Raw genomic sequence first — 25,251 nt, 5'->3', positions numbered from 1 at the left:
ATGTGAGAATCCGATGTACAACTAAGTTCATGCAGTTAATAAAACTATACTGTGCACTTGACATATGCTAATGGGGTGGGTGTTACATGTTCTCACACATATATACACAGTGTGACTAGGTGAGATGTTGGTTGTGGTAACTGACTAGACTGTAGTGATCACTTCACAGTAAACATTCATTTCAAGTCATCACACAATACACCACAGAAATGTATGGTTTTTATTTGTCAACATACCTCAGTGTGAGCCAGAAAGAAGTAAATGATAATAAAATAATAGTCAAATTTGATTACGTATTTATGGAGTTCAAACAAAATTTTGGTTACCCTAGCTTTCAAAGTCGGGAAGATAAGAAAACAATTCTCAGCATGAATAAACTGGGAATGTATCTTGACATCAAAAATTTATTTTCCAATGCATTTCACAGCTTACGCTGAGAAGCACTTCTTATCTTCTGAACTTTTGAACTCTCTATGTATTGCGATGAGGAAAAAAAAAAAAAACACCAAGCATAGGCTTCCTTTAAACATGCCAGAATACAAAATGTAAAAGAAAACAAGTAAGCACTCAAGACTCAATGCGCAGTAGCCAATTATGTGATGGCAGAGTAGCTATGGGATATTATACATCACTGGGATGAATTTTGATATAGGAACCACAGTAGGCTCCAGCCGTAACATCATACAGATGTGGTCTCTGCATTTCTTATAAAACAAATTTTGCTTGAATTCAACTGACAGTTAAGAAGTGTGAGCGAAGAAACAACTCTGTCAGCATTCCCTGGCTTTCATAAATCTATTTACAGGAGAGGCCCCATTAACATTTTAATTGTTTCACTGCTAAACTTGCTCTAGCTGCCACTTTTAAAGGGCTCAGGTTCATTAAAATTTAAGGGACCAGAGAGTTTATGCTCTATTCTAATGACCCAGAGGTAGTTGCAAAGGCTCTACGTAGTTTTTTCTTTGCTTCATTGAACACCTGAGGGATTCTATCTCGTAGCTAGACACACTCCAAAGTGGGGTGAAGTATTGCTTCATTTCAGTCTCACTGGAATGCTCGCTGCGCGTCTCCTTTCTCTCAGCTGAATACCAAGGTCTCTTAAAGTACATTTATTCCATGGCCCATACTCTTCATCTCCCCTCCTCTCCCCTCCTCTCGCCTTCCCTTCCCTCCTCTCCCCTGGTCTGCCCCTGCCCCCTTCAGGTGCACATTTGCATATGCACACAGAGACGGTAGTTTAATCTTGAGGACTGTTCTTCAGTTGCAGTCTTCCCTGGTTGTTGACAGAGGCTCTCTAGTTCATGTGGGACTTCCTGACTAGGCTAGGCAGATTGGCCACTGGCCAATTTTCTCTGCCCCTTCAGCATCTGGATTACACACATGTGCTGTCATGACCTCCTTCTTTTGTGTGCCTGGGAATCACACTCAGGAACTCAAACTTTAGGGGTCACTCCAACCCATCCCCCACAGTATTTCTATAGCTAGAGTTCACTTTTATTGAGGGTTAAGTGTGAACACAAGCTTGTTGGAATTAAAGCCTGTTGGTGTATTTTTTTTTAAAACTGTGTCTTTCTTTTAGTTTATTTCTTAACCCAGCTATCATAAATAAATGAGACTCTTATATTTGTTTAAAGCAACGCTTTACAACACAGTCTTGAGCAGTTTAAGTCTATTCTTGACACTCTAAGCTATTTTATCTTCCTTCCAGCAAACATCCCAGCAATACTTGTACTTTGTGGCCTTGCTCAGCTCCAGCTCCTTCCTCCTGGTCTTTCTTGCACCTCTTCCCATGGCTGAATCCCCTACTTCCTCCTCTAACTCCTCCTTCCCTGGCTGGCAAGAAGTCCAGTCCTATTCTCTCCCCTGCTCGGTGATTGGCTGAAAGCTGACTTATTGGCATACCAGCTAACAGTTAGGGAGCAGTGTTTACACAACATTGAGATATTAATCAGAACTTAAACTATACAATAACCTTATGCCTACAAAAGCCAGTGATAGATAGATAAAGATATGTTCATCTTATGTTTCTTTGCCTCTACTTCTCCTTTCACTAAAAATGTCAACCCTAAGTTTAAATGAACTCTGACCAACATTTAAGAGCATCGTTGTCCTGACTGCTGTGTGTCCGTGACATAGCCTGTGGGCTCAGCCTCTCATTTCTCTTTTCAAACTTCATTGTATGTTCCAGGACACTGTTTTGGTACTAGTTGTGTGTTTTAAGGACTAACTAGTCTTAAAACATTCTATTAAGGTGACTTATTAAGTGCAATTATTTAGTGTCAATCACTTAAATGCCACAGACTGTGTGCACATTGGGCAATCCTTTGATTCCAGTTTATGCAAAACCTCCATGACAAGAATCTATCATATCTTCTTTAAAGAACATTTCTCATTGTTAATAATGAAACTGCATCAAAGGAGAAAAGTATTTGATTTTCCATGGGGATATTGAAATGGAAGGAAGTGATGATTAATGCCAAATGGATCCTCAAACCCTCACCCAAGTAAACTACATTAGAAAGCAGTATGACATCATAGGATTTTGGCGTAAATTAATATCTGTCTGCTGAGGTTTGATTGCAACACTGACGTTAGCAATATTAAAATATAAAGATGATACAGAAACAGCAATAACTGAGTATGGGGAGTTACTTATTACTCTTTATGAATTATGTATTTTCTATGCAAATATGAACCTGCAGAATTAAAGTGAGAGTTTGTGTGGCTCTTTCCAGAATAAACTCTGGTGGGTTTTGCCCATAGATTTCAGTTAATTTCCAAATGTTCTGTTTTGGAGCTTTTGATGCGTGAACAGAAAGTTCTAGATAGTGGTAATAATGAAGGCAGATTTCTAAGTTACCTCCATCAAGGAAGAGTGCTTTTGTGGCCTAGTCATCACTAGGTGATTCTAGAATCTATTCTGGCTCAGGGAACACATGCTTCATGTTAGTGTTCACTGTATCCGTATTGTATTCCAGGCTTAAACACCATTTTCATCTTGAGAAGAGAACTCTGCTGTGAGGAGTAGAGGAAGTGAACGTGTTTTGGTGTCCCCGATGCCAAAGCCTTTCCTAGGTGTGGCTTGCAGGGATGGCAAAACCCTCTTTCTGTGTGAGTGTGAAAGTTGACAGTGCGTACAAAACTTTTAACCACAGCTTCCTCCACTGCACTGACTGCAGCCTGAGACTGCTCCCCTAAAGAGACCTCCAACAAAATCTGTTAAACCTTCATCCTCATTCAGCTGCATACAGGAAACTTACCTCCTTGGTTCAGATGTATAAATAAACACACTGAGGTTCTGGGTTTCTGCTGTTGCTCTTAGAGCATCTTTATGAGCACCTGGACTATCTGAACCTAGATTATGTCTCTGTCTCCCTCTGCCTCTGTCTCTCTGTGTGTCTTAGGATTGATTACTAGTACTCTAACAAAACACTATGACCAAGGCAACTTATAAAAGGAAAGATTTAATTGGAAGCTTACTTACAATTTCAGAAGGTTTGTCTTTGAGTATCATGGTGGGGAGCATGGCACCAGGAGGGCAGGCACGGTGCTGGGGAAGTAGTTGAGAGCTTACATCTGAGCTATGGGCAGCAGGCAGAGAGAGCAAGACTGAGACTTTTGAAACCTCAAAGCCCACTGCCTCCTCCAACAAAGCCTCTAATCCTTCCCAAATAGTTCCTATAACCCAGGACTGAGCATTCCAGTATATGAGTGTGTGAGGCCCATTCCCATTCAGACCACCAGTGTCAGGGTTTTAGAACAAACTCAAGCCAGATACGGCAGTCTATACTTTAATGTATATCCTTATTTTCTCTCTTCTCTCAGTCCTTGACAGCCACCTCTCTATTTTCCATTTTCACGAGTGTAGCTACCACACAAGTAGAATCATCCAGTGGTTCCCTCTTTCTGACTGGCTATTCTTGTAGCCTTATGCTTAGGGACTCAGCCATCCCCTAGCATGTGGCAAGACTGCCTTCCTTTTTGTTCAGGCTAGATAATATTTTATAGAATAAAACTTTTCTATTTACCGTATTGTCTCTATCAACTGCGGATGAACATCTGGGCTCCTTACACCTCTTGGTTGTTATGGGCGGTGCTGCTGTGAATGTGGGCACGCAAACATTTCTTCCGTATCCTGCTTTCAGTTTGCTTTCAGCTCTCCTGAGTGCATGACCAGAAGCAGGATTGATGGATCATACAGTATCTCTACTGCTAGTCTTTGATGAAACCTGAACTGTTTCTCATTGCCCCTATCTCATTTTACGCTCTCAGAAAAGCACAAAACTCTTACCATCTCTCTAAATTCTTACATTGGTCATCTGGACAGTTAAATAATAAAAATAATATATAATATATTTAATATATGTTAAATATATACATAGCGTCATACACATACACACACATATGGTATATACTGTGATGTCTTGAAATATGTGAAATATGTAGTCAGGTCTTGTTTAGGCACCCATATTTTTGAAGCATCACGGGTGTAGCTTGCTTGTCTTTTCTGTGAGACACAATCTCTCAGCAGACATCCTGCCTCCTCCAACAAAGCCTCTAATCCTTCCCAAATAGTTCCTATAACCCAGGACTGAGCATTCCAGTATATGAGTGTGTGGGACCCAGTCTTTCTGTGCTCTCTTCCTCAGTGTTCCCTGAGACTTCAGTGCAGGGACTGTGATGTAGCTCTAACAGGGCCAGGCACACCACTGTCAGCTGATCTCTGCCGTTTGGCCCGTTGAAGTTTTCCGTAATAGTCTCTGTCTGCTCCAAAGAGAAGCTTCCTTGATGAAGGATGAGAGCTATTGGTAGAGCAGTTAGGGAAGCATTTGGACCACAGTCAGGAATTATGTTGGTCTAGTGTGGTGACAGTGGCGTCTCCTCTTAAGACTCAGGACCTCACTAGCCCTGGTTAGGTGGTTAGGTTTCTAGTATGGACAAGGTTTCTCCCTGCTGAGCAGGCCTTGGGTCCAGTTAGAGAGTTCTTGATTCCCACAAGCATGAGTACCACCACTATCGCACCTCTGAGGGCATCTCTCCATGCTGGTCATTGCTGTCGTTCACAGGCGTCACGGCTGGGAAGGACACTGTCGATTCTCTCTCTGGGCAACTTGCATAGCACCTTTTCATATTCTGCAAGCTGGTTCTCAGGGAGGCTTTCAGGTCAGGCCCAGCTCAAATCTTCTCAATCTTTAAAAAATATCATTTGTTTTTATTTCTAATTTGCTCACTTTACATCTGGATTGTAGCCCCCTCCTTTGTCTCCTCCTGGTCCAACCCTATCTCCCATATACCCTCTCTCTCCCTCCCCTAGTCCTCAGAAAGGGGAGCCCTCGTCCCCTAACATCTGACCTCAGCCTATCAAGTCTCATCTGGACTGGCTGTGTGGCCTAACAAGACCGGGGGGGGAAGTGATCCGTGAGTGAGCACCAGAGTCCATGTCAGAAATAGTCCCTACTCCCCATATTATGAGACCCCCAAAATACTGCCTATCTACTACATCTGAGCAGAGGGTCTAGGTCCTCACCATGCATGGTCCTTGGTTGGTGCATCAGTCTCTGCAGCACCCGCTTCCTTTGCCCAGATTTGTTGGCTCCATTGGTCTCCTTGTGGAGCTCCTGTCCCCTCCAGGTCCTTCTGATTCTCAACTGTTCCATAAGACTCCCTGCGTTCCACCCTGAAGTTTGACTGTGAGTCTCAGCATGTGCTGCAATCCCCTGCTGGGTGGAGTCTTTCAGAGGACCTCTATGGTAGGCTCCCTTCCTGTTCCTTCTCTTCAGCTGCTTCTGGTGTCTATTCTATTTGTCCTTCTGAATGAGTATTAAGCATTCTCTCTAAGGTCTTCTTTGTTTTTTTAGCTTCTTTCAATTTGTGTATTAAAGTGCGTTTATCCTGTATTATGTGGCTAATATCTGTGTCTAAGTGAGTATATGCCATGTGTGTCTTTCTGGGTCTGGGTTACCTCATTCAGGAAGATCATTTCTAGTTCAATCCATTTGTCTGCAAATTTCAAGGTTTCCTTGCTTTTAATAGCTGAGAAGTATTCAATTGCATAAATACACCAGTTTCTTTATCCATTCTTTGGCTGAGGGGCATCTAGGTTGTTCCCAGATTCTGTCTGGCTATTATGACTAAAGGTGCTATGAACATAGTTGAGCAAATGTCCTTGTTGTATGGTGGAGCATCTTTCAGGTATATACCCAGGAGTGGTATAGCTGAGTCTTGAGGTAGAGGGCTAATACTAAAAATATATAAAGAATTCAAGAAACCAATCACCACCCAACCAAATGCCCCAATTAAAAATTGGGTACAGAAATAAATGGAGAATTCTCAACAAAAATTATCAAATAGCTGAGAAATTATCAACGTCCCTAGTCATCAGGGAAATGCAAATCAAAATGGCTTTGAGATTCCATCTTACACCTATCCGAATGGCTAAAATCAAAAACTCAAATGATAGCACATGCTGGCAAGGATGTGGAAGAGGAACAGTCCTTGCTGGTAGGAGTGCAAACTTGTACAACCACCTTGGAAATCATTCTGGCTTTCTCAGAAAACTGGGAATAGATTTTCTGAATCTTGTGTTTAAAATGCATGGTATCTTCAATAATAGGAACTTACCTTCAACCTCTAGGAGGCCACCAAGGGAAACAGCAATAGCCCATATTGTTTTGGGAGTCTCTTGAGCGCTCCTAACCAACAACTCAAATGGAAATTTCTCATGCATGGCCTGGTACTTGCCTCTTTGTTAGCCTGTGGCCTTTGAGGGACACTTTTATCACCCCAAGTGGCATAAATTTATTAAAGCTATTATATATATATAATATATAATCAGATAATATATATGTATATATATATATACATATATATATGTTATCTCATTGAATATAGTATCTTCTAGATCCATCTCTTTCCTACAAGCATCACAATTTCATTTTCCTTGCAACTGCATAATATTCTATTGTGTGCATAACCACAATATTAGTATCCATTCAGTTTCTGAATGACATTGGATTATTTCCATTCCTTAGCCTGTGAGGAAGTGGGCTATGTATCTAACTTGTTTCTCTTAAATGTAGACAGCAGCCTAATTTACTTGATAGTATATATTCAAATTAAAAGTAGTTCCAGCATCCTTTACCTCTAACAGTGAAATTCTAAAAGGTATAAACACTATTAGCTACTTTCTTTGCTATTGTTTTTATTGCCACAAACTTAGTAGGTAGCAAGACCTAGTGTAAATCTAATTATAGATTTTTTATTATATTTGTAATGAAAATTCTTAAGTTTACTCAATAAATTTGTTTTTGGTTTGGGAATGCCACTCTAAATACTTGTGGTCATATTATGTACCATAATATTTTTTTGAGATCCAAAAAAAAAACAAAACAGTTGAACTTTGGACAATTTGCCCTCTGCCAGTGTTAAGATAAATTTACCCTAACTTTGTCAATATAATATTTAAAGAACATTCTTCTTTTCAAAGAGTAACTTGATATTTTTAAAAACTTGGTATTTTTATAAACTTTCCTTATTTGTGAAAATTTGTTTATGAAATGTGAAGTTGCTTTAAGCAACTGTCTACTTTTGTTTAAGTCTGAATATTTGTTGCTATAAATACAGTAGGGATTCAGTTCCCTGTGCTCTTAAAGAAGGCTTAATCATAATACTAATGCTTTTATACAACATCCTAATATTTTATAACCTATTCTGTCGAAAAGTAATTGGATTTTTATCATTTAGCAAAGTCCCCATCATGATCAGAAAGTAGAAATTCACAGATTCACTAGGAGTCAGTGCTGTTGGATTCCATTGGGTCCATAGCTTCTACTTAGAAGAATCAGAGTTTGCTGTTGTCTATGTAATCTCATGTCAGGCATCTAAGCACAGACTTTCAATATTTATTTTACCTGTTTCTTTGGAACAACATCATTATATTTGTAGTGTACCTTTCATTATTGACTAGCCAATGTCCAGAGATAACAGCAGAAATCCCCTAGTTGTGTGTTTTTACAGTTTAGAGAAACATTTCAATCCAACTTCACTTGCTGCGCACTGAGGATGGACTTTGGGTCCACGCTGGTCACTTTGTGTATTCCTGACTCCAGGCAGAGTACTGGACTTCCAAAGGATAAAGTGACCCGCTCAGGATCAGCCTACTGTGCCAGCATCACCAGTGTCACTGGTCTTCATCCTTGTCTGCCTCATTTTTTCCCCGCAAGTTTTATTCTATTTGTCTTGTGGTACCCATATTTTGACCTTAGCAAGATGTTAGATCTTTTATTTAGAATGTATCTGTGATGGAGCTACGGATGTTTATGCTCTGGTAGGCAAGTCCACTGCAGCGCCTAACTTTGCTGTAGTCCTTGGCTTTCATGGTAATCGTTCCACGCGTGTGTGGAGCCCTCATTATTGATAGGGTTGCTTCTTGCTATGGCTACTTTAACTATTTTAAATCTTACCAGCTTCATTTAGTGCTGTACATGGGACAGTACTCATGCCCCGGCATGACATTTGTGTACAGAGTCATGTTCTAAGGGAGACAGGAGTAGCATCCTTTATGGGAGCTCTAGTGCCAATGGAGACAGATGCCTCAGGATATCTAAGAGTCTAAGGAAAGTATGTCTGCCTTTTACAGACTGGCAGGGATGGAGCTTGAAAAGGACATGGATATCCTCACTGACAAAAGGGGCAGGCTCCACACGGGGAGGGCTGTAAGGGGGGCCTCCCCTTCCCTGTGGAACAAAGGGCAGAAGAGCTTTTGACCTACAGACAAATTAAATGCCACCTGTCAGAAAAGTGAGTCTTCGCACTTGTATGAGATGGAAAACACATTTGAAAGGCAGCAGCTAGGAATAAGAAGTCTGAATTACAATGAAGTATTGCTGGACAGGGTGGTAAATGCCTATTCTGACGGAGCCTGGGGCTTGCAGTGCCTCCAGTACACTGAGGTGCCATGGCTGCCTGTTTTGTAGAGAGTTCATTTGCCTTGAAATAAACTTTCTTTCTTTGGAAACCTTTTTTTTTTTTTTTTAAGATTTTCATGTGTTAGAAGGTAAAAATTATGATGGAAGCATCCTAAATGTCCAAGAACAAGCAAACAGTTAGGTGAAATTATGCCATGTCCTAACAATAGAACATTTATGCAACCGTTAAAAACGATGTTTACCAAGAATTTTAATGACCAATAAAATGCTTATATTATAATAAGTCAAAAAGGAGGCAGGATACCAATGCCTATAACAGCATGATTTTATATATAAATGTATAAATATAAAGACAATAAGCAGAAATGGAATGAAATACATCAAACTGTTTTAGTAGCTTTTATCTTTTGGTTGTGAATTGTGCCTCCATTGTGTGCTCTCAGCTACTATTCATAGCTGTAGAAAACATTTTTTTTTTTTGGTAATGAACATCTATTACTTTTTACTTAGAAAAAAAATTCTGTATATCTCTAAGAGTTCTGTGGTCATCTTCCAATAGGTCTTTAATCTATTATTGACAATCGTCATTTGAAAAAGACAGTAAGAATGGTTTGAGCCACCAGCGCCACCAAAATTTATGAGGCGAACTAATTTTTCTCTTGTTATATTGCCTCTTCTGTGACTGCATGTGGAGGGGACTTTATGGCTTCTTTGTACTTCAGTAAACATTTATCACCATGTGCACTCTCTGAGTGCTGTTGCTGCGTCTCCCAGTGAAAGTCAAACAAAAGCCAGAAGCAATCCCCTCACCTAAGAGTCGAAGTGTCCAATGGCAGGAGGAGCAGCCCATGAGCCCTGGATTCCGGTCTTGCCGCCATGGTCCATGTTGATGATGCATCCACTCGTGGAAAAGTGAAGCACAGCATAGCTTCTCAGGCAGACATCTCGAGGCAAAGTCCACTTGAGCCTTCGTTTCTGCCCTTTTTGTTCCCTCCTTCTCTCTGTAGTTCCTTCTTTCTTTTCATTTTCATTCTCTTCTACCCCCCCTTTCTGCCCACCCACACCTACCCACTCTCTCTCTATATAGATGCACCTTTAAACACAAGATTATACTGTGAAGCAATGCATTAGGTTAGAAGTACAATTAAATACTAAATGCTTTAAATAGTTTATTGCTTTATTTTATATCCCTTAGATCAACCTGACTTCATCAACATAGCTACCTAAGCAAGACTTGACAAGGAAGACACCAAGAGACATGCTAATGCACATGGGGAAATTAAAAAAAAATTTTAAATCACTTTACAACTTGATACCAGCCCCCTCTCTACTCTCCTCCTCATGCCCCTTTCCCCGTCTCCTTCTCAGAGAAAGGAGGTGGTGTACAGGGTACCAACCAACCCTGGCCTGTCAAGTCACAGCAGGATTAAGTGCATCTTCTCCAGAAGGGGGAAACCTAATGGCTTTTAATCTTTGACAAATACAGGCAACTAAGGAAGACCTTTAGAAGGAGAAATGTTTTTCCCAGGGAACCCTGATCCCAGCCCCCTTATTGATTATCTAATTCTCAGTGGTCAGCATTGAATCACACATACATGTGACATTATGCTGACTGAGCCGGTTGTGGTTTTGTATTTAGTATGGGGCAGCCATTAAAATGATGTTTACAAAGAATTTTAATGCCCATTAAAATTCTTAATATTTATTATATTTAATTATAAGGACAATTAATGGAAAAGGCTATTAATTTGAGAGAGAGAGAGTATAAGGGGGTATGGTGGAAGGCATTAGAAGGAGGAAAAGCGGGAGGATACAAGTGAGGGGATAACAGTTGAGTTGTAATCTGAATAAATTAATTAAATAAAATAAAAAAGAGGAAAAGGAAGTGAGAAATGATGTAATTATATTTATCTAAAAAAGAAAGAAGGAAAGAAAGAAAGAAAGAAAGAAAGAAAGAAAGAAAGAAATTCACTTGCCTTGAATTTTATTTTGTTTGTTTTTCTAGACAGAGTTTCTCTGGGTAGCCTTGGCTGTCCTGAATTCGCTTTGTAGGCCAGGCTGACCTCCTGCCTTGGATTTTTAGGGGCCTCTTTCTTCTTTCCTTCTCTTTTTTCTTTCTCCATTCCTTTCCTCTCCCCTCCCCTTCCCTCTCCTCGCCTCCTCCCTACTTCTTTTTTTTAGTTTTTTAAAGCTGTGTCTCAGGTCGCATGTTACCTCTTCTGGCCTCAAACTCTATACAGAGCTTGAGGATGACTTTGAGCTTCTAACCCTCCTCCTACTTGCACCCGAGGGCTGAGACCTCAGACTCTGAACAGTGAGCTGAAAGCACTTGCTCACTTTGCTGTATCAAGACAAGGGATGTGGGGCTTGAACTGGGCAGATTCATCCTGCCAACATAAAGCTTAGTGCATTTCTAACTTACAAATTATATTTTAGCTATGTGACTTAGATATTTTTATTATCAAAGGATTAGAAAATACATGACAAAAGATGGCAAAATAAAAATTCTCTAATCTTACTACATTTTACCATTACATTTTCAACATTTTAGAAGAACCTCAGAACATAAATATAAGCATAAATATAGATGTTTATGTTAAAATGAAAGGATATCTTGTTTTACTTAAAAACATACCTCCTCTTACTCATGAGCAAATTTAAAAATATTTGGGAACTTTGATAAATTTATTTTTTTATTTTTGTTTTATGAAAGAGTTCAATACATTTGAGAATTATTTTCTTTTAATATAGAAAAACACGTTCACTTTTATTTGATGTGTTAAGGAAAATACATATTAACCAGTGGGGTATTAGTGTGAATCAGTTCATTTCCTAATGATACAACATTAATGAACCATTTCTGCATTGATTTGTTTGTATTCACGCCAGAGAGCTCACACTATTTTCCTCTATGTAGTCCAAGCATTTAAAAGATATCAGTTCTCTCTCTTATTGAGAATGACAGCTTAAAAGGTTGCATATAAGGAAAAGTATATACATTGTCCGACTGAAGTTGATGTTATTTAAAACTATCTTCTCGCACCTGAAATGCAGTTTGCAGTGTATCGCTCCATTTGCTACATTCAGAAGGAAGTCGACTTTAGAAGGGTCAACGCTTAAAAGCTGTGCTTTTGTTTGCTATATTTATTTATGCCTGTGTTAACATATGCACATGTGTGGGCTGCATGCCCACAGAGGCCAGGTGTCTTCCCCCTGTCTCTCCTCTTGTCAGAGTGGGGAACGGGTGGTGGCGATGGTGGTAATGGTGGTACAGGCATTTACGGAGTGTGCCGAAGACAAGAGGTGGGTAGCTGGGTGAGTGGAGTGACACCTTTTTTCAGATAGAGAGGCTGCAGGCAGAAGTATGTGTGCTTAAAAATGTACGTGGGATTATTAGGATATAGGCACTGAGAGATGGGGAGGGGCTTGAGGGCTTGCGAAGCAGCTGACCCAAAGGCTCAGCGTGTACCACCTGGAGGAGCTGAGATGTTTGTCCCAGGAAGAAGAGGAGTCATTGGTAGCATCTTAGTGGAGCTGTAAAGGAAACCACTACTTCTTGTAGATGTTGGGCAGTTAGAGTGCAGAGGCTCTTGCCGGCTGTTGGGCGTGGAAGGCAAGGGAATGGGCATAGGAACGATGCGCCACTCTCAGCAGAGTGATTGGTCACTCACTGCTTTCCACTGCAAGGGAAGAAGGCTTCAACAACAACAAACCAGGAGGCTTTTTTTGGGAAGTGGTCAGCGGATAGTTAGGTACTTCACCCGAGAGGAAATGGCACAAAGACTTGGAGGTATTCGGCAGACAAACAAGACAAACAAGAAAGTGAGGGAAAGAAACTGGATGTCCTGGTTATATGTTTGGCCCATGTTACATGCTACCAAAGTTAGCTGTGAATACACTCAAAACAAAAATAGCACACTTATTTAAAACACGAGGGTTTCTCTTTCTTTCTTTCTTTCTTGTGGTTTTTTTGTTTGTTTGTTTGTTTTTGTTTTTTGTAACTTAATTGTTTGTTTTTGGCACAAATCTTGCTCGATGACAATGACAGGCTGTGATGTTCAACACCTTATAGAAGACAATGTTTTGTGTGTGTGTGTGTGTGTGTGTGTGTGTGTGTGTGTGATGTCAATAGGTTGGAAACAGCGACAGCAGGGTTAGCAAGGGCCACTGTCTTCTTTAGGATCATCATCTGATCACGTGACGCTGTTAATAAGTGGGCTCACTTCTTTAAAACAGTTTAGTTTTATTATGTTGTGTGCCTGGGCATTTTGACTGCCTGCATGTCTGGGTATTACAGATGTGCAGTGCCCTTGGAGGCCATATCTCCTTGGACTGGAGCTACAGACACTTGTGAGCTGCCACATGTGTGCTGGGGATGGAGCCTGAGCCCTTCAGAAGAACAGCCAGGGCTTCTCACTGAGCTAAAACTCCAGCCTCTAGTGTGTGTATTTCCTGTGCTCCTCAGCTTCCTCACTGCAGTATAGAGTTAGCACACTCTTGAGTCACATTACACGTTAACTGAGTTAATATCTTGGAAGTGTGCACACGAAGGTTAGTGGGTGAGGTCTATGGTATTGTTAAGAATTTTTTAAAATTTTATTTTATTAATTTATTCGTATTACAACTCAATGGTTATATTGTTAAGACCCTTAATGGAGATTTGGAGAGAAGAAGAGGAGAAAAGGATAAATGTGGAAACGTGACAAAGAAGTCGGAGGAAGCCAGGTGTTGTACTTGTTGGTTGAAACTTTGTTGGCACTTTTGCTGGGATCGGACCGAGTGAGTGCAGATCGCATTTATAAGCCAGGAAGGTGATCAGAGGTCTGAGACTGACTGTGATTGCTGGGAAGTTAGGTGAATATGAGGCATTTTAATGAAGCGAGAAGAGTCAGCACACATGGGAGAGCCACATGGTGAGCTCAGGGAACCAACCCCTCAGTTACTCATCTGTAAATCCTGTGTGTAACTCCTGGGCATGAGCTAAATCAGTCCAGGAATCTTCAGACTGAGGCTCGGAATGGAGATGGCCCAGCATCCTTCCATCCTTGGTGTCTGTCTTCCTGAAAAAATAAGGCTGGGAAAAGGGCTCTGCCTCCTTGAAGCCAACACCCTCATGAACACATTTGTTCTGACTCAGCGGTGGCAGGGTTAGCTGGTAAGTAACATATCATGCTGTTGACCTGGAGCATATGAGGTCTTGTCAAGACCACAGTTCAAACACCTTCCCAAGTAGGCAGATGTCTGGCTGGTTGTGGTAACTGACTCATTGCACATGTGGCTTTTTGATGCCAGTTTCTGTACGATGGTTATTTCTCTGGAAGGCAGAACAGTGCACTGTATTTGAAAGATTGAGTAACAAAAAATGTTTTCATTTCATTCATTCAAAAATGAGCTTTCATGCCACATTATGTACCAGCCAATAGGTCCTGGCATGAGGGGGTGGGGGCACAGGCAATGCTGTAGGACTATTATGGCATCTGCTTAGAAGTTCCTTCCACTGAGGGAAACTTGTGGGGGAGTGGGCAGAAAGCACCCTTGAGGAGAAGACAGGTCCACAGTCCTGTCCTTCAAGCTCTCAAAGCATCTCAGTAAAGCAAAGGAAACTGCAAAGCTGAGTGCTGGAATGCTACCTGGGGTTAAGCATAGGTGTGTGTGTGTGTGTGTGTGTGTGTGTGTGTGTGTGTGTGTGTGTGTGTGTGTGTGTGTTGCAGGGGATAGGGGGTGAGCCCTTTTTAGGCAGAGATAATAGTGTAGGTGGAATTCTTATAGCTAAAGGAAGAATCTTGTACATTTAGGGACCTGAAAAGAGCACATCTCCTCTCAGTTTCCTCTTCTTTTGGCCAGCGTAGGCCAAGAGATTTCTGGTAGGGTGCTGTTCTGAAGGGAAAACAGGCTTGCTCTGGGAAAAGTATAGTCAAGTTCTCTTGGGGGAAGAACTGGCTCAGGAGAAAACTGGCCTGGATCCCGAATGCGGAAAGGAGTGGGCTGGAGGTCCTCCCATTTGCAACAAGATACCAGCCTATAAGATTATCTGCAAGTTTTTGGAAGGCTCGTTAGAGCAGGGGCAATTTTGAAAAGTTGGTGGAGATAGACAGGAAATAGGTCAGAAACTTTGGAAAGAAAGTGTTTTGAAAAATGTCTAAGGGTGTTGGTGGGCTTAGTCTCCTGCAGGCAGCCAGAGCCGCTGTGAGCTTAAGATTACAATGGCCACATCATGCCCTAAAACAGTATTTTGCAGCCTCCTCCCTATCTTCTGGCTCTTACATGTTTTTTTTCTGCTCCATCTTCTGAAATGTTCTCTGAAGCCTTAAAGATGGTAGTATAGTGTCCTACATAGGACTGAGAGCTCTGCCATCCATAGCCAGTCATGGTCCGGAAGCGGGTCATGGAGCCCTTCCTGTCCTGGCTGAGCTCTTGGCAGCTGACAGATGCTAGAAGAGGGACCGTCACTGCCTTGAGTTGTGTACAAATTGTAAAGCCACTAGGTGCCAATGGATAGTTCTGAACCTGTGGCTGTGCGCAGATGGCTGCGGTTAAAGTCAGTAGTCACTAAATAAAACAAAAAGGCATGAATGTGGGGCAGAGTCCTGGGGTGGGGGTGGGGCGAGATGGCAAGTTTGAGGGAGATAAGAAAAGATGGAGGTAGACTATTAACATTAAGAAGTTATCATCAAAGAATACATTAAGTCAATATAAAATTAGAAGAAAAGCTCTCTTTGATTTTACTCTGCCTTCCCTTTGAAAAAGGCTGCTCCCAGTATACTTAATTGGGTCAATTCTGGGCTTAACATGAAAGAACCCAAATGCGTCATCTATGGCTGGCAGAGCACACGTGCTAAGTTGGAGATGCTGCTTTTTGTGTGTGTATGATTTTTAGAACCAATTCAGTTTATTTCAATTTTTTTTGACTAGCATGTGAATATTAATAGTTTTGAACTAATACTGTGGAGTGACATTCATGTCTCTCTGTAGATCAGAGAAGCCCGGATCCACCCTAAAAATTACATTAAAAAAATCAATTACTTGAAGTAGATGTGTGGAACTTTGGTTCCATTGATGTGCCTTTGAATTTTGAAAGAAATGGAAACTTCCTCCTTGTCAACTGTCTGTTAGAAAACAAGATTGCTCCAAAGAGCACAGCCAGCATCTGGAGAAATTCATTCCTGACCCAACTGAGTGCACAGGCAGGCAGGATCAATAGGCAATCTCTGGCTCCACAGGATGCCAGCCTCCATGGCCCCTCCCTCCAGGCTTCTGCTCTGCTCTGGGTGGATTCCCCTAGCAACTGCTCTGTGAGCATCCTTAGCATCCGTGCTGTCCAAGAGGAAAGGTAGGATATTTGAAACAAAGCCATCTCAGGCACATTTTGTTTGTGGTAGTGGTCAAAGAACAGTGAGTGCTCCCAGTGCAAGATACCCTCTGTATGTTTTTCAGCACTGACTTAAGGCTGCTGTCTGTACCCAATGTCAAAACTTGAGAATCGGTGTATTTCACGTTGTTCACAATAGTACCTATCTATGCATGGTGTGTCTATGAGTGTGAGAACAAGGAAGCTTGTAGTCTATTACTATTTATTCAGGTGAATTATGGGGTTTAATACAAAATTGCAATCATCAAGTCATATTTATTGGGTCCCTGCTATTTTTGTATTTTTATAACACATAGTTACTACAATGACAGGTGCTTATAGCACACAGTAACTACAATGTCAGGTGCTTAAAACACACAGTAACTACAATGTCAAGTGCTTGTAGCACACAGTAACTACAATGTCAGATACTTGTATCATACAGTAGCTACAATGAAAGGTATTTATAGACAACCACAATCAATACTCACAATGTCACATACTTACAACAAATAGTAACTTGAAATGTCCACTGTTAACAGCACACAATGAGTGAGAGTTTGGGCACTCAGAGCATCGAGTAGCTACAATAGCAGACACTTAGAGGAAACAGTTAGTACAACACCAGGTGCACACAGCACATAATCACCAGTAACTATCTTGCAAGATACTTACACAACATAGTAAGTACAATACTACATACGTTGCATACACAGTAAACAGTAATTACAATGGTAGATTCTGCAATCACCAAATAAATACAATGCCAGCTAACCACATCCCACAGTGTCTGTATTGCCAGCACTTACAGCACATGCTAATTGCACCAGGTGCTCACAAAAGTTACATGTCAGGTACTCATGTCACACAGTAACTGAAATGGCAGGTACTCACAGCACATAGTAGCTGTAGTGCCAGGTACTTATAGCATATGGTAATGACTAGGTCTCACACACACACACACACACACACACACACACACACACACACACACACACAGAGTAAGTGCAGTACTTCATGCACACAGTAACTGCTATGCCAAGACCTTACAGATCACATTAACTCTAGAGCCAGGGACTCTAAGCACAACGTAATTACAATTTCAGGAAAACTGCTAATTCCCCAGGATTTTGGCTAGCATCTTAGTTGAATGAAAAGCAGAATTCATATGGAATATCACATTTACTGTTCTCTTCTTCCTCACTGGAGGTCATTGAGACTAGCTGACTCACTTGTCTTGCTGCCACAATGGCCCATCCATGATGATGTACCCTCTATCTCGGAGCCGAAATGAACAATCCCTCCCTTGCTTGTTTTTGTTAGCTCTGTTTTCCCAGCAACAATAAAAGCAACTAATACAGGATGATACTTCTGGATCTCACCCAGTCACTCAAAGCACTTTAGAATAATCTCACGCAGAGTCCACACGGGCACAACAGCATTATACTTTTAGAAAGTCACTTTATATTTGTTGTCTTGAGTTCCATTTTGCACAACATGACCTTTGAAAGGGTAGCAATCTCTGTGCTATTTGCCCAAGAAGCTATTCATTTGAGATTTACATATGACAGAAGGTAAAAGCCGTCTTTGCAGATGAATGCTAGTAATGTGAAGTAGCAAGTATTAATACAGAAATGACAGCATCTTAAAAAAAATATATCAAGTGACCTTTGCACTTAAAGTTAATACAGCAAGCTTTCAGGATAGGAAATACTAGATAGGATGTCATATCTCACACCTGCACATTTAAATCACCTAAATCTGCTTTCCCCCTTCAGCATTACTAACTTCATCAATTGAACTTTTTATTTTACTTTACATCCCCACAAGCTTCTAGACAATTCAAAGTGGTTAGATGATCGATCTGTGTGTATTTACTGATTGATGACACTTGGCATGAGGCACCATAGGTAAAAGTTGTCATGGAGGTCTTGATTAAATAAAATGCAAGCTGCCATGAAGAAACCTCTCACAGTTGAGTTTTAGCTGGCTGGATGCATGGGCTGTGGGTTTTCATTTCATTGACTGGGCAGCTCAGGGCCTGCAGGCAGGACCTGGAAATATTCTTTAGAGAAACCTCAGGGTCTGGGGGACCTGTTTATCTGAGGAGCAAGTGAGAGCATTGGGAAGTTTCATGTAGTAACTATTGATCTGGAATCTCATCGCAATCATTCTTTGGGTGGGCATAGATGCCTCTGGAAAACTTAGAAAATGGCACACACTGACACTCTGGCTGTCCTGGTGACAAATAGTAGCATTGCTTCAATCACAACCTGTTTGCTAAGAGATTAGTGCCAGGAAAATCAGTTCTTCCGTCTTCTGATTAAGAAGGAAAGGCAGATCTTTCCCCAGTCTGTAGGCTGTCGTTTTGTTTTGTTGACTTTGTCTTTTGCCTTGCAGAAGCTTTTCAGTTTCATGAGGTCCCCTTTATTAATTGTTGATCTTAGAGCCTGCGCTGTTGGTGTTCTGTTCAGGAAGTTGTCTCCTGTGCCTCACCTTTTCTTCTAACAGATTCAGTGTGTCTGGTTTTATATTGTAGTCTTTAATCCACTTGGACTTTGATTTTGTGCAGGGTGATAAATAAAGGTCTATTTGCATTTTCATACATGTAGATATCCAGTTAGACTAGCACCATTTATTGAAGTTGCTATTTTTTCCATTGTATGGTTTGGGCTATTTTGTCAAACGTCAAGTGTCCATAGGTGTGTATTTGTGTGTGTTTATTTCTAGGTCTTCAATTCAAGTCCATTGATCAACCAGATTATTTCTATGCCAGTACCATGCCATTTTTTTGTTACTGTTGCTCTATAGTGTAGCTTGAGATCAGGGATGGAAATTCCTCTGGAAGATCTTTTATTGTTTTAGCTATTCTGGGTTTTTTGTTTATTGATATGAATGTGAAAATTGTTCTTTCAAGGTCTGTAAATAATTGTGTAGGTATTTTAATAAAGATTGCATTGAATCTGTAGATTGCTTTTGGTAAAATGACCATTTTTCTTATGTTGATCCTCCTAATCCATGAGCATGGGAGATCTTTCCATCTTCTGATATCTTCTTCAAAGGGATAATATCCAAAATATATTAAGAATTCAGGGAACTAAACACCACCAAACTAAATAACCCAATTAAAAATGGGATTCAGAGCTAAACAGAGGATTCTCAAGAGAGGAACACTGAATGGCTGAACAACACATAAAGAAATGCTCAATGTCCTTAGTCATCAGGGAAATGCAAATAAAAATGACTCTGATATTCCATTTTATACCTGTCAAATTGGCTAAGATAAAAAGCTTAAGTGACAGCACATACTGGTGAGGATGTGGAGAAAGAGGAACACTTCTCCATTGCTGATGGAAGTGCAAACTTCTACAACCTTTGGAAATCAATCTGGTGCTTTCTCAGAAAATTGGGAATAGTGCTACCTCAAGACTAATCCATACCATTCATGGGCATATACTCTAAAGACACCCCACCATAAAACAAGGACATTTGCTCAACTATCATAGCAGCTTTATGTGTAATAGCCAGAATCTGGAAACAACCTAGATGTTTCTCAACTGAAGAATAGATAACAAAACTATGGTACATGTATACAATGGAATACTACTTGGCTATTAAAAACAAGGAAATCTTGAAATTTGCAGGCAACTGGATGGAACTAGAAATGATCATCCTGAGTGAGGTAGCCCAGACTCAGAAAAAACACACATGGTATATACTCACTTATAAGTGGATATTAGCTCAACACAGATGTCCTCTGAGTGACTTTACCCAGTGGAGCATCAGGACAGATGCTGGGACTCTCTGCTAGACTCCGGGTGGAGTGCTGGGAGTGGTATGGATGAATGGAGGGATGTGGAAGGACCCAGAGGGCTCAAGAACTCCATTAGGAGACCATCAAAGTTTACAGATCTGGACCCAGGGGGCCTGCGCAAACTTTTGCATCAACCAAGGTCAATTCAGTAACCCTAGACTCCCTGTTCAGATATAGCCAATGGATAGCTCACTCTCCAAGGATGTGTCTGCTTCTGATATGAACTCTGGTGTCTCCACTGATTGCATCACTTCCCCCAGGTGGGGAGGCCTGGTAGCACACAGAGGAAGGTAAACCAGGCTATCTGGATGAGATGTAATGGGCTGTGGTCATGTGGTAGGGGAAGAGATCCCCTTCTGTCAGAGGTCTACAGGGGGGCAGGGAATAGGGTGAAAGAGGGAGGGGGTGGGGGAGTAGGGGGTGGGGTAGGAATGGGAAGAGACAAGTGAGGGGATAACAATTGGGATGTGATCTGAATAAATTATAATAAATTAAAATTTAAAAAGCGGGAAAGGCAGTGCTCTGGTCTTTGCCAAGTCTGTTTCTCACTGGAGATGCCTTTGCTCTTCTCACCTAGAAGAATAATTGAAGACATGGAGAAACATGAAAATTGCTTAGATGGTATAATGCTAATATTACCAAAGGCAGATAAAATAATAGGTGACTTACATTTTGTCAAAAATATGTGTACAAAGATATGTGTATGGAAAAAATAGTGAGTATTTGACTCCTTATTATCAATATTTACGGGTGAAAAAAATAAGGCTTAGCATATTTATGTAACATGTCAAAACTACACATCTAATTTTCCACAGAAGCTTGACCTGATTATATGGTTCTCTGCCTCCAAATGGCATATATTTGAGCATTACTCAGAAAGTACAGCACTTTTGTATTTAAAACATAAATATAATTTATATGCTCTTTAGTCTAATTGTCAACTTGACACAATCTGAAGTCTATTTTCAATTAGAAATAATAGGTTTTTCGGGGCTGAAGGCATGGGTTGGCTGGCAGAGTGCTCGTCAGCATATAAACAGGAGGTCGGAGTTCAGTTCCTGCATGAAGCCAGGAGCGGTGGGACCTACTTGAAATCCCAGTGGATCAGATATTAAGTGAGGCTCACTCTGGGTTACTGAGCAAGTTCAGGGGCAACCTGGGCTAGAAGAGACCCTGTCCGAGGGCATAGAAAGAGAATGAGAACACTGAGGATAGTCAAATCCCAGCCTCCCTCACCCTCCTCTGTAAGGTACCAACCTCCTTAGGCTCTTCTTAGTTGAGACTGAAGGTGATAGGCCAGGAACTCTCCAGTCCTTTTGGAGGTGACACGCCGTGAGTCTCAGACACGCACAGGACTTGAAATGCCTCCTGCTCTTCTGGAGCTCTTATTTTGAACAGTCTGTGTAGATGATAATGACAGTGAGGAGCCAGTGTTAACTGTTTCTGGAGGATTCCTGCTAATTTGATCTTTTAAATGTTGTAAGCAAAGAGACAATTACTCTGGCCTCCCGGGGTGCTGGGGAGAGGTGTGAGATGCTAGTGTTTATCTCATGTTTTTAATTAACATGTTTGTTTTTAGGGTGCCTTTTTCTTCTTTGACAGTTTTCCCTCTGGACTCAGCAAGTTTTTGAGTCGCTGGTTCCCTTGCCAGGGGAACATCCTTTGAGCGAGACCCTGGAGATGTAAAAAGCCTCTGGAGATCTGACGAGATGTTAATTAGTACAAGTAAATAAATGGCCTGCTTATTCCTATGCGCATTTTAGTGCTGCCCCTTCCTTCTTTAAATTAAGAGGTAGAAAATGTGTTCCTGCTTTAATGTAGTGAAGTTTGCCCTATTCCTTTGGGTGCCGGCATGTTTTCCCTACTTGCAGAAACTGTGTTCAAAAGCACACTGTCTCTTGAGACAACCCTCCCCTGTCATTGTTCCTGCGGCCCTCCATGCAACAGTGCCATCTGAATAATACTATGTTATAGTCTGTCCTCGCCGCCGCACTGCCTTATTCGTGTCTCTGTAATGTGAAGTTCCAGAGAGTTGGCATGAAAGGAGCAGGGGGTGGAGGGATTGTCCGCCATTTGCATAAAGCCCTGCTTATCAAACCGTGTAAGAATAGCGAAGCCGGGCCTTCGGAACTCACTCCCCATCTTTATCTCTAGGCTGCCTCCCACTACAGACAGCTCAAGAAAAGGAAATGCTGGCCTACTTTGGAAGCCACTGAAATTAGTTCCAATGCTTTTGCTCGCATCACCCTTTCAAATTACAGTGTCAAGGAATAGCACTTTCTTACTAGTATTTTTACTTAATCTCTAATAGCTGAGTAGCCTAATCAAGAAGCACTGTAGAAACAGTGGTGGCAGGGAGTTTGAACCCTGGACCTACACTCCCAGTGTCAGAATAGAATTGCGCTGGTTAGAATGTATTTCAGTTGCAGAGCGCTTGTCTGTGTCGCATCAGGGCCCAGGTGTGTGTGTGGGGGGTGGGGGGGTCAGTCCTCTGTACTACAAGACAGTACAACAAATCAAAGCATGATTGTGCCATTGGCCGCCTGCTTGCTCTATGACCCATGGTGAGAAATTTCACTACTTATTCATATTAGTCTTTTTCTTTCTGAAATTGAATGACACTGGTTGTGACAGTCTAGTGAGGTATCAAATATAAGATACTTCAAGTGATGTCATCTATAATAAGCATTAAATGGTTTTTGTTAGTTCGTGTCACTGATTATTGAAACGGAAAGTAAGCTGAAGTCTAGAGACGGCAGAGGGATGGGTGAGCAGAGACTACATCTTCAGGTGTTACCCTTCCTAAATCTTAGATTCATAACATTCTAGATTTCTGAGGTAATCTGCCCATGTCAAAATAGAAACATTTTGGTAATTTTTATTCATGTTTGGAGACATCTTTGATGTAGGGCAAGGAATAAATAAAATGAATTCTATTCTCAAGGTCATATGTGGGATATGTGGGAGTGCTGTTGCCTCAACTGCACACTGCTCTCTGAACTTATAGATTAAGACTAGTAAGGGAGAGAGAAACTTTTTTTAGTCCATTACAACAAGAATACAAAGAACAACAAAGCAAAAATACATATAAAAAACTGTAGCCAGAGCACTCAAGCGTGCTGCCCTTGGGCGTTATCACTGAAGGAGAGATTGGGAACTGGGTCCTTTGGAGTCAAGATGACAAGGAAGGGATGTCTAGCTACATCACTCACACTTAATGAGGAGAGCAAAGTTCTTGCTCAAGGTTTAGTTTTTCCAAATGCTGATCTTTTCTTTATTAATATGTTCTTTTATTTTTTAAATTAAAATATAATTACAGTAATGGCATTACTTCCCCTTCCCTTTATTCCTTCCAACCTCTCCCACTTACCCCACTGGCCCTTGCTCTCTTTCAAAGGCATTACCTCTTTTTCTTTAATTGTTATTATATATTAATTTATACATATAAATTATATATAGTATGTATTTAATTATATATAACTCTGTATAGTACTACATATAATTTATAAATAATATATATGAATAACAGTAACATTGAGCTATAGAGGAACAGGAAGTGGACTGTGGGATTACTTCTAGAACTGGAAGCCAAGTCACACCCATGGAGTCTCAAGAACGTGGCTACCTATATAAGATATGAACACTGAAGACACCAGTATACAGGCTAACATGGAAGGGGGAAATATCATTGGGCCCACCCCTAAGCAAAAAACTGCAGACAGTTAAGAAAGGCCGAAAGCAATGGAAATAATCTTCCCCAGAGAAGAGACTCACAATTGGAGCTCCAATTACAAGTAGGCAACCCTGAAAACATATATGTGCAAGTCACATTATATGAGCTGAGGACTGAATTTTTGTGGGTTTGTTTTTTGTTTTTGTTTTTGTTTTTGTTTTGTTTTGTTTTGTTTTGTTTTGTTTTTTGAGATAGGGTTTCTCTGTAAAGTCTTGGCTGTCCTGGACTTGATTTGTAGACCAGGCCAGCCTTGAATTCAAAACATTCTGCCTGCCTCTGCCCCCCCCCCCACCAGGTTCAAGGATTAAGGGTGAGCACCAACATGCCTGGCTGAGGACTGATTTTAAGAGAAATATCATATGGAAGATAAATGATGAGCAGTAATTTAACATCTAGTTTCTCCTGTTTTACCTTTCCTTCCTTCTTTCCTTCTTTGTCTTTTCTTTTTGAAGTGAATAATCTCTTTTACAGCACCCTTGGTGGGTGGAGTTTCCTGGATGCTATTGTTAAGTGTCAGCTCAGCACCAACACCATTGGCAAATGGTGAGCACTGTGCTCTCTGTGTTGGAACATTCTGTGGCCTCACTCAGTCAGAAGTATTAGCTATGTGCTTTAAGCTGCCTAACACACTGGCTGTGTAGCCTTCTCTGTTGTCTTCTATATTACTTCTCTTAGCCTGAATTTCAGAACTGGCTAGCAGGGGCTCGGTTTGAGAGTGCACCGGCACAGAAATCTTCTCAGTTTCAGGTTGTGGTAAGACCAGTATGCCTTAGAAATCTGCTAAGAACACAGGACAGCCCACAGCACTATACAGAACCCTATAAAGGGTCTCTATACTCTATTTCTTAACTACTTGAGTTCATTATTGGTGGATAGTGAGTACGTGACTTGTGGGAAGTGGAAGGTTCGGGGAAGAAGGTAAGCAGCTTTGCCTTACCTACTTTTATATGTTGGGATTTTGCAGAATATTATGACCAACAGTAAAGGAAGGTAATTTGCTTAAAATATTTAAAGTTACTTATATTACTGAATGTCTAGTGTGGTTTAGATCTTATTACTTATCATAGCAATAAAAAAATTATTCACAGTTAAGCCCCATGAATTCATTTATTTTAGCAGGATTTTTTTTTTCTGAGGACCTAGCCAGATTCATTAGTTCTTCTGCGTACTTCTTGGAAGGAGAACAGAAACAAGCAAAGAAGTAAATACCACCTGCCTGTTGGAGAATCGTTTTCAGAGATACCAATTATAGCCTTAGAGTAATTAATACTAAATCCATAACCCATTAGCCTTATCATTTGGCTGTAATACTTAACAAATTATATTTTGAGACCAGTGTAGTATAACAAAAATAAAAATAAAAATAAAAATAAAATAATACCTCATGCACAGGACACTTCTAGTTTCTATGGAAATGGCAAGTGCTTTC

At 40.8% G+C, this 25,251-nt stretch overlaps 1 protein-coding gene across 1 annotated transcript in view; it reads left to right on the top strand.

Annotated features, from left to right (window-relative positions):
* The window catches only part of LOC311589894 (EGF-like and EMI domain-containing protein 1), a 689,354-nt gene that overhangs the window by 14,798 nt on the left and 649,305 nt on the right, over positions 1-25,251 (top strand). The window lies entirely within an intron of this gene.

This window comes from Acomys minous (genome assembly GCF_964271855.1).
Source record: "Acomys minous genome assembly, chromosome: 19".
Taxonomy (NCBI): domain Eukaryota; kingdom Metazoa; phylum Chordata; class Mammalia; order Rodentia; family Muridae; genus Acomys; species Acomys minous.
The sequence above is the reverse complement of the archived record's forward strand: the minus strand, read 5'-3'. Positions and strand labels throughout refer to the sequence as shown.